The sequence below is a fragment of the Bos indicus genome, chromosome X, assembly GCF_029378745.1.
Source record: "Bos indicus isolate NIAB-ARS_2022 breed Sahiwal x Tharparkar chromosome X, NIAB-ARS_B.indTharparkar_mat_pri_1.0, whole genome shotgun sequence".
Classification (NCBI taxonomy): Eukaryota; Metazoa; Chordata; class Mammalia; order Artiodactyla; family Bovidae; genus Bos; species Bos indicus.
Window position 1 is genome coordinate 12,386,169 of NC_091789.1, and position 16,689 is coordinate 12,402,857.

At 36.6% G+C, this 16,689-nt stretch overlaps 1 pseudogene; it reads right to left on the reverse strand.

Annotated features, from left to right (window-relative positions):
* Positions 1–603: 603 nt before the first annotated feature.
* On the reverse strand, positions 604–1,745 carry LOC139181250 (actin-related protein T2-like; annotated as a pseudogene).
* Between the last annotated feature and the right edge of the window lie 14,944 nt (positions 1,746–16,689).

Consider the following 16,689-nt stretch of genomic DNA (forward strand, 5'->3'; position numbering starts at 1 on the left):
AGATATGGAAAATGCGAAAACAGTGTCAGGTTTCCTTTCTTGGATTCCAAAATCAATGTGAACTGTGACTGTATCCATGAAATTAAAAGACACTTGCTCCTTGGAACAATAGCTATGACAAGACTAGACTGTGTATTAGAAAGCACAGACATCACTTTGTCAACAAAGGTCCATATAGCCAAAGCTATGATTTTTCCATTAGTCATGTATGGATGTGAAAGTTGGGCTATAAAGAAGGCTAGTACGAAGAATTGATGCTTTCAAACTGGTGCTGGAGAAGACTCTTGAGAGTCCCTTGGACAGCAAGGAGATCACACCAGTTAATCCTAAAGGAAATCAACCCTGAATATTCTCTGGAAGGACTGATGCTAAAGCTGAAGCTCCAATACTTTGGACACCTGACTCAAAGCGCCAAGTCATTGGAAAAGATTCTGATGCTGGTAAGGTTTGAGGGCAAGAGGAGAAGGGGACAACAGAGGATAAGATAGTCAGATGGCATTGCTGACTCAATGGATATGAGTTTGAGCAAACTCCAGGAGATAGTGAAGGACAGGGCAGCCTGGCGTGCTGCAGTTCATGGAATCACAAAGAGCAGGACATGACTTAGTGACTGAACAACAACAATGAACAAGTAAGGAGTCTGGTGAGGTGCTCTGTGATGTCCTTCCCTGCTATGTAGAGCTTCGTGACAGCATGAGGCAGGGAATAACCCTCAAAGATGGGGACAGTGCAAATGATCCCATCCCCACTGTCCAACACTAGGCCTGTGACAGAGGCAGAGGCATAGAGTGCTACAACCGTGTGTTTGGACAGGCAGAAAGCAGGCACATTGAAGATCTCAAATTTCACTTCTGTTGTCTTCTCTTGAGTCTCCCTTGGATTCGAGGAGGGCTCAGTCATGAGCACAGTCATTGAAAGGGTTTTACTCCCAGTTCCCACTCAAAACGTTATTTCCAGGGTTTCTCCATGTCATTTCATCCTCTTACCAGTTCAAGTTCAATCAGTTCAGTTCAGTTACTGAGTCGTGTCTGACTCTTTGTGACCCCATGAATTGTAGCACACCAGGCCTCCCTGTCCATCACCGAGTCCTGGAGTCCACTCAAACTCATGTCCATCGAGTCGGTGATGCCATCTAGACATCTCATCCTCTGTCTTCCCCTTCTCCTCCTGCCCCCAATCCCTCCCAGCATCAGGGTCTTTTCCAATGAGTCAACTCTTCGCATGAGGTGGCCAAAGTATTGGAGTTTCACCTTCAACATCAGTCCCTCCAATGAACACCCAGGACTGATCTCCTTTAGGATGGGCTGGTTGGATCTTCTTGCAGTCCAAGGGACTCTCAAGAGTCTTCTCCAATGCCACAGTTCAAAAGCATCAATTCTTTGGCGCTGAGCTTTCTTCACAGTCCAAATCTCTCATCCATACATGACTACTGGAAAAACCATAGCTTTAAGTAGCTGGACCTCTGTTGGAGAAGTAATGTCTCTGCTTTTTAATATGCTATCTAGGTTGGTCATAACTTTCTAGGGTAGTACAAATGCAAGGTTTCATACTTCCACAAGCCTTCTTCCCCTACAAAGTACTTTTTCTGATTATCTCTTGTCAAAGATATTTTAAATTTCGGATGCCCTACCAGAGAGATGAGGAAATAATGGCATCCAGTCTCTCCAGACTGGCCTACTTTGGAGAGTCCAGATCCACTGTCAAAAATTATAGGCTGGAATATCTAATATATATGATTTGAACATGTCAACAGCATGCTCTTTCAAACCTCAACAAAATAAAGAACACTTAGCCATTTTGTGAGACAATAGGCACTGCTTGGAATTTAAACAGCCACAGGATTCCCAAGTTCTCAAGTTATCACCCAGGTGGAGCTAGAAGGCTGTTGCCAGTGCACAGAGTCCTCAACCCATGAATCTTGTCTCCTTTCAGACATCCTAGGGCTTGCTGAGGTGATCTCAGTGATAATTACCCATTGTGTAATAACCTAGCCAATGCAACAATTGTCCTCAGAGAACATCACAGGGTATTTAAGCCTGGGGTCTCTGAGCCACAAAACTTCCCTGCTTGGTAAAGCATGAAGCAGAAGAAGGCAAATTGTATCTATGAACAGCTTTGATAAGTCTGTGAACATGAAACAGATACCTGGCTTTAGTACCAAGTGAAACTACCAAGCCATGGACTTGGTCAAGAGAACTGATTTCTCTGCTCCATTTAGTCACTGTTTCTGAAATGATTAAAAGGCCTTTCCCTTGGGCAGAGGAGAAACTAAGCACCAGATACAGGTCTATATCTCAGTGGGGATGCCTGCAACTCAGTTCCAATAGGTTCAGAGTACATTTGTCCTTTTCTCCATCCTTACAATTATTTTTAAAACTTATTTATTCTGGGTCATCTCAGTGCACCAGCCCCAAGCAAGAGGGACAGTACGGGGAGGGAGGTGGGACGGGGGGTTTAGGATGGGGAACACATGTATACCTGTGGCAGATCATGTTGATGTATGGCAAAACCAATACAATATTGTAAAGTAATTAACCTCCAATTAAAATAAATAAATTTATATATTAAAAAAACTTATTTATTGAAATAAATTTCACATCCTGTATAATTCGCCCACTGAAAACACGGATACCAGAGGGGAAAGGAGCGATGAGATGAATCAGGAGATTGGGACTGACGTATACACACTACTATGTATGAAACAGATAATGAATGAGAACCTACTACATAGCGTAGAGAACTCTACCAATGCTCTGTCATGATATAAATGGAAAGGAAATCCAAAAAAGAAGGAATATATGCATACAAATAGATGATTCACTTTGCTGTACAGCAGAAATTAACACAGCAATTTAAAGCAACTATACTCCAATAAAATAAATGAAAAATAAAATAGAAGAAATTATGTAAAGTTTAAAAATAAAATAAAATTTAAAAAAAATAATAAAAAAAGAAGAAAATATATACCACAGTGTTTAGTATATTTGCTGGTATGTACAAACATCACAGATAAAAATTTAGACTTTTCTCATCACCTCAGAAAGAATGTTATACCTTTGGCCAACACCCTGTGTTCAAACCATTCCCCCTAAGGCGTAAGCAACTACTAATACATTTTCTGTCTTTATAGATTTACCACTTTTGCACATTTCTTATAAATGGAAACATAAACTTGCAGCCTTTTGTGCTTGGTGTCTTTTATTTTACATATTGTTTTCAAGGTTCACCCATTGTTTGGATATAGCGCATTTTGTTTATCCATTTGTTAGTTGATAGACATTTGGATTTTTCACACCTTATAATTAATATTCTACTAGAAACAATCTTGGCCATGTTTCTACAAAGACTTATGTTTTCTTTCTTTCTTTTTTTTTTTTTTTAGTTTTTCCAATGCTGTTTTTTTTTAAATTTTCTTTCTTTATTTATTTTTAATTTTTTTAAATTTTATTTTATTTTTAAACTTTACATAATTGTATTAGTTTTGCCAAATATCAAAATGAATCCATCACAGGTATACATGTGCTCCCCATCCTGAACCCTCCTCCCTCCTCCCTCCCCATACCATCCCTCTGGGTCGTCCCCGTGCACTAGCCCCAAGCATCCAGTATCGTGCATTGAACCTGGACTGGTTTCTCGTTTCATACATGATATTTTACATGTTTCAATGCCATTCTCCCAAATCTTCCCACCCTCTCCCTCTCCCACAGAGTCCATAAGATTGTTCCATACATCAGTGTCTCTTTTGCTGTCTCGTACACAGGGTTATTGTTATCATATTTCTAAATTCCATATATATGCGTTAGTATACTGTATTGGTGTTTTTCCTTCTGGCTTACTTCACTCTGTATAATAGGTTCCAGTTTCATCCACCTCATTAGAACTGATTCAAATGAATTCTTTTTAATGGCTGAGTAATACTCCATTGTGTATATGTACCACAGCTTTCTTTTCCATTCATCTGCTGATGGACATCTAGGTTGCTTCCATGTCCTGGCTATTATAAACAGTGCTGCAATGAACATTGGGGTACACGTGTCTCTTTCCCTTCTGGTTTCCTCAGTGTGTATGCCCAGCAGTGGGATTGCTGGATCATAAGGCAGTTCTATTTCCAGTTTTTTAAGGAATCTCCACACTGTTCTCCATAGTGGCTGTACTAGTTTGCATTCCCACCAACAGTGTAAGAGGATTCCCTTTTCTCCACACCCACTCCAACATTTATTATTTGTAGACTTTTGGATCGCAGCCATTCTGACTGGTGTGAAATGGTACCTCATAGTGGTCTTGATTTGCATTTCTCTGATAATGAGTGATGTTGAGCATCTTTTCATGTGTTTGTTAGCCATCTGTATGTCTTCTTTGGAGAAATGTCTATTTAGTTCTTTGGCCCATTTTTTGATTGGGTCATTTATTTTTCTGGAGTTGAGCTGTAGGAGTTGCTTGTATATTTTTGAGATTAGTTGTTTGTCAGTTGCTTCATTTGCTATTATTTTCTCCCATTCTGAAGGCTGTCTTTTCACCTTGCTGATAGTTTCCTTTGATGTGCAGAAGCTTTTAAGGTTAATTAGGTCCCATTTGTTTATTTTTGCTTTTATTTCCGCTATTCTGGGAGGTGGGTCATAGAGGATCCTTCTGTGATGTATGTCAGAGAGTGTTTTGCCTATGTTCTCCTCTAGGAGTTTTATAGTTTCTGGTCTTACGTTTAGATCTTTAATCCATTTTGAGTTTATTTTTGTGTATGGTGTTAGAAAGTGTTCTAGTTTCATTCTTTTACAAGTGGTTGACCAGTTTTCCCAGCACCACTTGTTAAAGAGATTGTCTTTAATCCATTGTATATTCTTGCCTCCTTTGTCAAAGATAAGGTGTCCATATGTGCGTGGATTTATCTCTGGGCTTTCTATTTTGTTCCATTGATCTATATTTCTGTCTTTGTGCCAGTACCATACTGTCTTGATGACTGTGGCTTTGTAGTAGAGCCTGAAGTCAGGTAGGTTGATTCCTCCAGTTCCATTCTTCTTTCTCAAGATCGCTTTGGCTATTCGAGGTTTTTTGTATTTCCATACAAATTGTGAAATTATTTGTTCTAGCTCTGTGAAGAATACTGTTGGTAGCTTGATAGGGATTGCATTGAATCTATAAATTGCTTTGGGTAGTATACTCATTTTCACTATATTGATTCTTCCAATCCATGAACATGGTATATTTCTCCATTAGTGTCCTCTTTGATTTCTTTCACCAGTGTTTTATAGTTTTCTATATATAGGTCTTTAGTTTCTTTAGGTAGATATATTCCTAAGTATTTTATTCTTTGTGTTGCAATGGTGAATGGAATTGTTTCCTTAATTTCTCTCTCTGTTTTCTCATTATTAGTGTATAGGAATGCAAGGGATTTCTGTGTGTTGATTTTATATCCTGCAACTTTACTATAGTCATCGATTAGCTCTAGTAATTTTCTGGTGGACTCTTTAGGGTTTTCTATGTAGAGGATCATTTCATCTGCAAATAGTGAGAGTTTTACTTCTTATTTTCCAATTTGGATTCCTTTTATTTCTTTTTCTTCTCTGATTGCTGTGGCCAAAACTTCCAAAACTATGTTGAATAGTAATGGTGAAAGTGGGCACCCTTGTCTTGTTCCTGACTTTAGCGGAAATGCTTTCAATTTTTCACCATTGAGGATAATGTTTGCTGTGGGTTTGTCATATATAGCTTTTATTATGTTGAGGTATGTTCCTTCTATTCCTGCTTTCTGGAGAGTTTTTATCATAAATGGGTGTTGAATTTTGTCAAAGACTTTCTCTGCATCTATTGAGATAATCATATGTTTTTTACTTTTCAATTTGTTAATGTGGTGTATTACATTGATTGATTTGCGGATATTGAAGAATCCTTGCATCCCTGGGATAAAGCCCACTTGGTCATGGTTTATGATCTTTTTGATGTGTTGTTGGATTCTGATTGCTAGAATTTTGTTAAGGATTTTTGCATCTATGTTCATCAGTGATATTGGCCTGTAGTTTTCTTTTTTTGTGGGATCATTGTCAGGTTTTGGTATTAGGTGGCCTATGGTGGCCTCATAGAATGAGTTTGGAAGTTTACCTTCCTCTGCAATTTTCTGGAAGTGTTTGAGCAGGATAGGTGTTAGCTCTTCTCTAAATTTTTGGTAGAATTCAGCTGTGAAGCCATCTGGACCTGGGCTTTTGTTTGCTGGAAGATTTTTGATTACAGTTTCAATTTCCGTGCTTGTGATGGGTCTGTTAAGATTTTCTATCTCTTCCTGGTCGAGTTTTGGAAAGTTGTACTTTTCTAAGAATTTGTCCATTTCTTCCACGTTGTCCATTTTATTGGCATATAATTGTTGATAGTAGTCTCTTATGATCCTTTGTATTTCTGTGTTGTCTGTTGTGATCTCTCCATTTTCATTTCTAATTTTATTGATTTGATTTTTCTCCCTTTGTTTCTTGATGAGTCTGGCTAATGGTTTGTCAATTTTATTTATCCTTTCAAAGAACCAGCTTTTGTTTTTCTTGATTTTTGCTATGGTCTCTTTTGTTTCTTTTGCATTTATTTCTGCTCTAATTTTTAAGATTTCTTTCCTTCTACTAACCCTGGGGTTCTTCATTTCTTCCTTTTCTAGTTGCTTTAGGTGTAGAGTTAGATTATTTATTTGACTTTTTTCTTGTTTCTTGAGGTGTGCCTGTATTGCTATGAACTTTCCCCTTAGGACTGCTTTTACAGTGTACCACAGGTTTTGGGTTGTTGTGTTTTCATTTTCATTCGTTTCTATGCAAATTTTGATTTCTTTTTTGATTTCTTCTGTGATTTGTTGGTTATTCAGCAGCGTGCTGTTCAGCCTCCAGATGTTGGAGTTTTCAATCGTTTTTCTCCTGTAATTGAGATCTAATCTTACTGCATTATGGTCAGAAAAGATGCTTGGAATGATTTCAATTTTTTTGAATTTACCAAGGCTAGCTTTATGGCCCAGGATGTGATCTATCCTGGAGAAGGTTCCATGTGCGCTTGAGAAAAAGGTGAAATTCATTGTTTTGGGATGAAATGTCCTATAGATATCAATTAGGTCTAACTGGTCTATTGTATCATTTAAAGTTTGTGTTTCCTTGTTAATTTTCTGTTTAGTTGATCTATCCATAGGTGTGAGTGGGGTATTAAAGTCTCCCACTATTATTGTGTTATTGTTAATTTCCCCTTTCATACTTGTTAGCATTTGTCTTACATACTGCGGTGCTCCCGTGTTGGGTGCATATATATTTATAATTGTTATATCTTCTTCTTGGATTGATCCTTTAATCATTATGTAGTGACCTTCTTTGTCTCTTTTCACAGCCTTTGTTTTAAAGTCTATTTTATCTGATATGAGTATTGCTACTCCTGCTTTCTTTTGGTCCCTATTTGCATGGAAAATCTTTTTCCAGCCCTTCACTTTCAGTCTGTATGTGTCTCCTGTTTTGAGGTTGGTCTCTTGTAGACAACATATATAGGGGTCTTGTTTTTGTATCCATTCAGCTATAAAGACTTATGTTTTCATTTCCCTTGGTTATATAACTAGAAATTAAAAAGTTGAGTCACATGGTAAAACTGTCTTTAATCATTTCAGGAACTCTGAGTCTGTTTTTCAAAATATCAGGCATTTTACATTGCAAAGAGAAGTGTAGGAGAGTCACAAATTTTTCATATGCTTCCCAACACTAATTAGTATCTGACATTTAAAATTCTAGGCATCATAGCAGGCGTGACGTGGCATCTCTGTTTTTGGGATTTCTATTTCCTTGATAACTAATGACATGAAACATTTTGTTTGCTTATTGGCCACTAGTATATTTTCTTTGGAGAAGTATATATTCAGTTTCTTAGTCCATTTTAAGATAATTTTACATTTTAATTATTGAGTAGTGACAGTTCTTTATAGATGCTAGATAGAAATATTTTATTAGATACATGATTTTCAAATATTTCCCTATTCTGTGCACTATCTATTCAATTTCTTGATGGTAACTTTTAAATCACAAGCATTTGTATGCTTGATGAACTAGAATTTATCTATCTTGCCTTTTGTTGTTAGTGCTATTTGAGTCATATCTAAGAATATATTGACAAATATAATTTCATGAAGATTTACCCATATGTTTTCTTGTGTTTTACAATTTTAAATCATAAATTTAGGTCCTAATTTATACTTATTTATTTTTTGTATATTGTGTGAAGTAAAATATGACTTCATTATTTTGCATGTTGCTATCCTGAATAAAATCACATATAAATAGAATTATATATTGTGACCAAGTGGAATTTATTAAAGTGATGCACAGTTGGTTCAAAATGAGGAGATTAATCAGTACAGTAAATTATATTAATAGAATAAAGGACAAAAATCACATAATCATCTCAATAGACAGCAAAAAAAGAATTTGTCAAAACTCAACATCCTTCATGATAGAAACATTCAAAAACAACTAATAGAAATGAACTCCTCACCCTCATAAAGGGCATCTATGAAAAAATTCACAGCTACAATTATACTTAATAGTGACAGACTGATTCTTTGCCACATATTGGGAATAGAATGAGACATCCATTCTCACCCTTCTTACTCAACATTATACTGTACACTGAACTAGGGATACTAGTCAAGCAAATAAACTAAAAAATTAAAAAAATAAATAAACTAAAAAATATCCAGATTAGCAAAGAAGTGAAATTTTAAGTATTTGCAGATAATGTGGTCTGGCACATAGAAAATACAAAGGACTCCACCAAAAAGTATCAGCAATGTTGTAGAATAAAAAAAATAAAATAACATAGGTATAACCTCAGATATCTCTTGTGCTTTATTTACAAAGGGCTTTTTAGAGGATGCATCTTTGCTATAATCAATACATAATACATCAACAATTTAATAAATGAGAAAAGCTTAAAGCTATCCCCCTAAGATCAGGAAAAAAAACAAAGATACCCACTCATACCAATTACACTCAATATGATATTCGAATTCCTAGTAATAGAAATTAGATAAGAAAAAGAAACAAAAGGCATTCAAATTGGAAAGGCAGAAGTAAAACTGTCACTATTTGCAGATGACATAATATATTAAAAACCTTAAAATCTCCACCAAAAATCTGTTAGAATCAATAAATAAATTCAGTAAAGTTGCTGAACACAAGATTAATATACAGAATATCTTTCATTTCTATACACTGATAATAAACTATCAGAAAGGGAAATTAAGGAAAATATTAATTTATAATTAAATCAAAATGAATAATATAACAACTAGGAATAAATTTAACCAAAAAGGTGAAAAATATCTACACTGAAAACTATAAGAAAATGATGGAAGAAATCAAAGAAGACACAAATGAAAATATATCTCATGCTCATGGATTGGAAGAATTAATATTGTTGGAATGTCCATAGTGTTCAAAGCAATCTATAGATTTAATGCAATCCATGACAAAATTCCAATGGCATTTTTCACAGAAGAACAAATAATCTGAAATTTGTATGGGATTAAAAAAAGGTCTCAAATAGTCAAAACAATCTTGAGAAAGAAGAACTAAGCTATAGGTATCACAATCCCTGATTTTAAACTAAAATACAAAGCTATAGTAGTCAAAACAGTATGGTAATGGCGTAAAAACTGGCGTGCTTTAGAGTCAGGCATAACTTCGCGACTGAAAAACAACAACGATTTCCAACAAAAGATGAAGGACTATACCATTGAGAATGGATATTTCCTTCAACAAATTATGTTGAGAATACTGGTCAGCCACACACAAAAGAATGAAACTAGGCCACTATCTTACACCATACACAAAAATTAACTAGAGTAGGTTATAGACTTTAATGTAATCTTAAAGTTGAAAAACTCTTTGAAGAAAATATAGGTGGTGAGTTTCTTAACATTGATTTAGCATTTAATTTTGCAGTTTGGCTCCCAAAGTAAAGGCAACAAAAGCAAAAGTAAACAAGTGAAGGTACATCTAACTAAAATGCTTATGCATGACCAAGGAAGTCACCAATAAAATAAAAAAGATAACCTACTTAATTGGAGAAAATATTTACAAATTATATATCCATTAAGAGTTTAATATCTGAAAAATATAAAGAACCCAAAAAACTCAATAGGGGGAAAAAAAAAAAAAAAAAAAAACGGACAGCAGTTCTTAAGATACTTTTCCAAATAAGACATACAGATGGCCAACATTCACATGAAAATATTTTCAACAAAGCTAATTATTAGGGTACTGAAAATCAAAATCATAATGAGATATCACCTCAGACCTGTTAGAATAGCTATTATCAAAGTCAAAAAGTAACCGCTCTTGATAAAAATATGTGAAAAGGAAACCTTCATACAACTCTTGGTGGGAATGTAAATTGGTGCAGCCATTATGGAAACAGAACAGAAATTCCTCAAAAAATTAAAATAGGTCTACACTATGATCTATTTCACTTCTGCATATTTATTTAAAATACAAAACCACTAATTCAAAAAGACATATGCACCTCAATGTTCACTACAGCATTATTTACAATAGCTAACATATGGAATCATATGGAAGAAATCTAAATATCCATCAAAAGATGAGTGGATACAAATGTATATATACATATACAAATTCACATATAAATTGGAATACTACATAGCTATATAAGAGAAGGAAATCTTGGATTTCCCTGGTGGTCTAGTGGTTGGGAATCCACCTGCCAATGCAGAGGACATAATCCCTGTTCTGGGAAGAATCCACATGCTATGGGGCAACAAAACCCATGCACCACAACTGTTGAAGCCCATGCACTCTGGAGCCCGTGTGCCACATCTACTAAGCCCATATGCCACAACTTCTGAAGTCTGTACAACTTAGAGCCTGTTAACAAGAAATAAACAAGAGGAGCCACCACAAGGAGAAGCCCATACACTGCAACTAGAGAGGAGTCCCACTTGCCACAACTAAAGAAAGCCAATGTACATCAACAAAGACCCAGCACAGCCAAAAATAAATGTTTTCTTAAAGAAAGAAGGAAATCTTAATATATGCAACAATATGGATGGACTTTGAGGGTATTATGCTGAGTGAATAAGTCAGATAAATAAATACAAATACTTTATAATTTCACTTATATGTGCAATCTGAACAACAAAACAAATTAACAAATAAAACATAACTCATACATATAGAGAACACACTGGTGATTGCTAGTGGAGAAGAGAGTTGGGGACTGCCAAAATGGATGAGGAGAGTCAATTTTAGGATGGCAAATGGTAGCTAGATTTATTGTGGTGATCACTTTCTAGTATATATAAATATCCAATTATGATGTTGTATACCTGAAACTAACATAATGTTATACACCAGTTTTACCTCATCTAAAAAAATAAGATACTGCCAGATACTATAAGAATGGTAATAATGAAAAGAATGATAATAAATATTAGAAAGGATATAGAGAAATTGCTTGCAGAAATATAATTAATATATCCACTTTTGAAATATACATGAAAGTTTCTTTAAAAATTACACAGAAATTCCATATGACTCAGTCATTCAATTTCAAAGTATATACCCAAGAGAAATGAGAATAGAAATTCACACAAAAACTTATTTATTTAGTGTCTGCTGCAGCATTACTCATAATAGCCAAAAGGTGGAAACAACCCAAATGTCTGTTACATGATAAATGGATAAAACTGGTATATCCATACAATGGAGTATTATATATATGTATATTCAAAGTGAATATATATATTATATATATTTAAAGTATTATATATATGTATATCCAATGTATATATAAAATAATGAATTGCTGATATATGCTACAACATGGATGAACCTCAAAATAAGCTAAGTAAAATGCCTGTCACAAAAAAAATCACATGGTGTATAATTCTATTTATATGAAATATCCAAAGCATGGAACTTTATAGAAAAAGAGTATATAAGAATTTTCCTAGAGTTTGGGAGAATGAGGTATTGGGCTTGATGAGTAAAGGTTGTGAGATTTCTTCTTGGGGTGGTAACAATGTTCTAAAATCTATTTTGGTGATGGCTGATGGTTACTCAACTCCGTGAATATACTGAAATCCATCAAATTGCATACTTGAAATGGATGAATTTTACAGTATATGAACTATATCTCAATGGTTGTTTTTATTTAATTTTATTTATTTATTTGCCTGTGCTGGGTATCAGTTAAGGCATGTGGTATCTTACTTGGGGAATGTGGGATCCAGTTCCCTGACCAAAGATTGAACCTGGGACCCCTGCACTGGGAGCTCAGAGTCCCAGCCACTGGATGACCAGGGAAGTCTCTCAATGGTTGTGTGTGTGCATATGTGTGTTTTAAATCTGTCCTCTAAAAGGGCTTTGCAGGTGGTGCTAGAGGTAAAGGACTTGCCTGCCAATGCAGGAGACATCAGAGACGTGGGTTCGATCGCTGGATCAGGAAGATCGCTTGGACGGGGACATGGCAACCTACTCCAGTATTCTTTCCTGGAGAATCCCTGGGCAGAGGAGTCTGACAGGGTATGGTCCATAAGAGTTCGACAAAACTGAAGCAACTTAGCACACATACAGGTCCTTAAAAATATCTTATGGTTCTTGTCATCAACTTATTATCCTAAGAGTTCTTCTTTCCTTCTCTACTACGAATCATTGGGGAGGAACCAAATTGATTGTAGTGAATGAGAATAGAGAATAAATAAATCAAGATATGACAGCTTTCTCAGTAATATGGGTATTCACATTAACTTCACTGGAGTGAAACACATGCTATCTTTTTGTGAAGCCTGCAGCCAAGTCATTCTCCTACTAATCAAGCTCCTTATGTTTCTTAGCCTTAATTTTTTGGTCTTTGAAAAAGAATTTAACTTAACTTCTATATTTTCATAACTTAATCATATGTCTTTTGGCTGTGTGTCTCTTTCCCTTTCTCAATCTAGCCATCATATTGTCTTTCCTGAAAAAAAATAGTTGTCTCTGAGGCATAATTTTTTGTTACATTTTAATAATCTCCTCAATAGTTATGAATTCTGAATTCATTCTGAAGTGACACACAAGATTCCCTATAAATTAGAATATACAAAAATCTCAGCACACTTCACTATTTTTAAAGCAAAATTGTAGGTGATAATTTTTTAGGTGATTACACTTAGATATACTCGTGTGCTGTGCTGCACTATGCTAAGTCACTTTAGGTGTGTCTGTCTCTTTGTGACCCCGTGCACTGTAGACTGCCAGGTTTCTTGGTCCATGAGGTTTTCCAGGCAAGAATCCTGGAATGGATTGCCATTTCCTCCTCCAGGTGAAGGATCTTAAAACTAGAATTTTTACATTTGTTATAGATCTGTTCAGTTCAGTCAGTTCAGTTTCTCAGTCGTGTCTGACTCTTAGTGACCCCATGAATTGCAGCACGCCAGGCCTCCCTGTCCATCACCAACTCCCAGTGTTCATCCAAACTCATGTGCATCGAGTTGGTGATGCCATCTAGCCATTTCATCCTCTGCTGTCCCCTTCTCCTCCTGCCCCCAATCCCTCCCAGCATCAGGGTCTTTTCCAATGAGTCAACTCTTCACATGAGATGGCCAAAGTATTGGACTTTCAGCTTTAGCATCACTCTTTCCAATGAACACCCAGGACTGATCTCCTTTAGAATGACTGCTTGGAATTCTTTGCAGTCCACAGGATTCTCAAGAGTCTTCTCCAACACCACAGTTCAAAAGCATCAATTCCTTGGTGCTCAGCTTTCTTCACAGTCCAACTCTCATATCCATACATGACCACTGGAAAAACCACAGTCTTGACTAGATGGACATTTGTTGGCAAAGTAATGCCTCTGCTTTTGAATATGCTATGTGATTTTGGAGACCAAAAAATAAAATCTGACACTGTTTCCAATGTTTCCCCATCTATTTCCCATGAAGTGATGGGACAAGATGCCATGGTCTTCGTTTTCTGAATGTTGAGCTTTAAGCCAACTTAAAATCTCTGGGATGCAGCAAAAGCTGTTCTAAGACGTTATAGCAATACAATCACATATCAAGAAACAAGAAAAATATCAAATAAACAACCTAACACAAGAGAAGACTATACACATGGACATCACCAGATGGTCAACACTGAAATCAGATTGATTATATTCTTTACAGCTAAAGCTGGAGAAGCTCTATACAGTCAGCAAAAACAAGACTGGGAGCTGACTGTGGCTCAGACCATGAACTCCTTATTGCCAAATTCAGACTTAAATTGAAGAACGTAGGGAAAACCACTAGAACATTCAGGTATAACCTAAATCAAATCCCTTATGGTTATATAGTGGAAGTGAGAAAGAGATTTAAAGGACTAGATCTGGTAGACAGAGTGCCTGATGAACTATAGACTGAGGTTCATGACATTGTACAGGAGACAGGGATCAAGACCATCCCCATGGAAAAGAAATGCAAAAAAGAAAAATGGCTGTCTGGGGAGGCCTTACAAATAGCTGTGAAAAGAAGAGAAGCAAAAAGCAAAGGAGAAAAGGAAAGATATAACCATCTGAATGCAGAATTCCAAGAATAGCAAAGCGACAAGAAAGCCTTCCTCAGCGATCAATGCAAAGAAATAGAGGAAAACAATAGAATGGGAAAGACTAGAGATCTCTTCAAGAAAATTAGAGATACCAAGGGAACATTTCATGCAAAGATGGGCTCGATAAAGGACAGAAATGGTATGGACCTATCAGAAGAAGAAGATATTAAGAAGAGGTGGCAAGAATACACAGAAGAACGGTACAAAAAAGAGCTTCACAACCCAGATAATCATGATGGTGTGATCACTGACCTAGAGCCAGACATCCTGGAATGTGAAGTCAAGTGGGCCTTAGAAAGCATCACTATGAACAAAGCTAGTGGAGGTGATGGAAATCCAGTTGAGCTATTTCAAATCCTGAAAGTTAATGCTGTGAAAGTGCTATACTCAATATGCCAGCAAATTTGGAAAACACAGTATTGGCCACAGGACTGGAAAAGGTCAGTTTTCATTCCAATCCCTAAGAAAGGCAATGCCAAAGAATGCTCAAACTACTGCACAATTGCACTCATCTCACATGCTAATAAAGTAATGCTCAAAATTCTCCAAGCCAGGCTTCAGCAATACGTGAATCATGAACTTCCAGATGTTCAAGCTGGTTTTAGAAAAAGGCAGAGGAACCAGAGATGAAATTGCCAACATCTCTTGGATCATCAAAAAAGCAAGAGAGTGCCAGAAAAACATCTACTTCTGCTTTATTGACTATGCCAAAGCCTTTGACTGTGTGGATCACAATAAACTGTGGAAAATTCTGAAAGACATGGGAATACCAGACCACCTGACCTGCCTCTTGAGAAACCTATATGCAGTTAGGAAGCAACAGTAGAACTGGACATGGAACAACAGACTGGTTCCAAATAGGAAAAGGAGTATGTCAAGGCTGAATACTGTCACCCTGCTTATTTAACTTATATACAGAGTACATCATGAGAAACACTTGGCTGGAAGAAGCACAAGCTGGAATCAAGATTGCCAGGATATCTGCATATCTGCATATCAATAACCTGCATGTCATCTGCATATCAATAACCTCAGATATGCAGATGACACCACCCTTATGGCAGAAAGTGAAGAAGAACTAAAATGCCTCTTGATGAAAGTGAAAGAGGAGAGTAACAAAGTTGGCTTAAAGCTCAACATTCAGAAAACGAAGATCATGGCATCTGGTCCCATCACTTCATGGGAAATAGATGGGGAAACAGTGGAAACTGTGTCGGGCTTTATTTTTGGGGGGCTCCAAAATCACTGCAGATGGTGACTACAGCCATGAAATTAAAAGACGCTTACTCCTTGGAAGGAAAGTTATGACCAACCTAGATAGCATATTAAAAAGCAGAGACATTACTTTGCCAACAAAGGTCCATCTAGTCAAGGCTATGGTTTAGCAGTGGTCATGTATGGATGTGAGAGTTGGACTGTGAAGAAAGCTGAACGCCAACGAACTGATGCTTTTGAACTGTGGTGTTGGAGAAGACGCTTGAGAGTCCCTTGGACTCAAGGAGATCCAACAATTCCATCCTAAAGGAGATCAGTCCTGGGTGTTCGTTGGAAGGACTGATATTGAAGCTGAAACTCCAATACTTTGGTCACCTGATGTGACCAGCTGACTCATTTGCAAAGACCCTGATGCTGGGAAAGATTGACGGCAGGAGGAGAAGTGGACGACTGAGGATGAGATGGTGGGAGGTCATCACCGACTCAATGGACATGGGTTTGGGTGAACTCCAGGAGTTGGTGATGGACAGGGAGGCCTGGAGTGCTGCAGTTCATGGTGTCACAAAGAATCAGACATGACTGAGTGACTGAACTGAACTGAACTGATAGTCATGAGTATTGTGTCCAAAACATGAAAGCTATGCTGTTACTTCTATCAGTAGAGCATAATACTATTTGTACCACTGATATAATAACCCTCTCACTCTCACTACGTTGTTAATTATAAAACAATAACTGTTTCACTAGTATGCCTCCATTATAACTACAACTATAATATACACTATAATACAATATTTATGACTATAACACCATAATTACAACTATAACACTGAACTTTATTACATGAACATTGTATATCACTAGCACCATATTCATTTCTATAGCATTATGATTA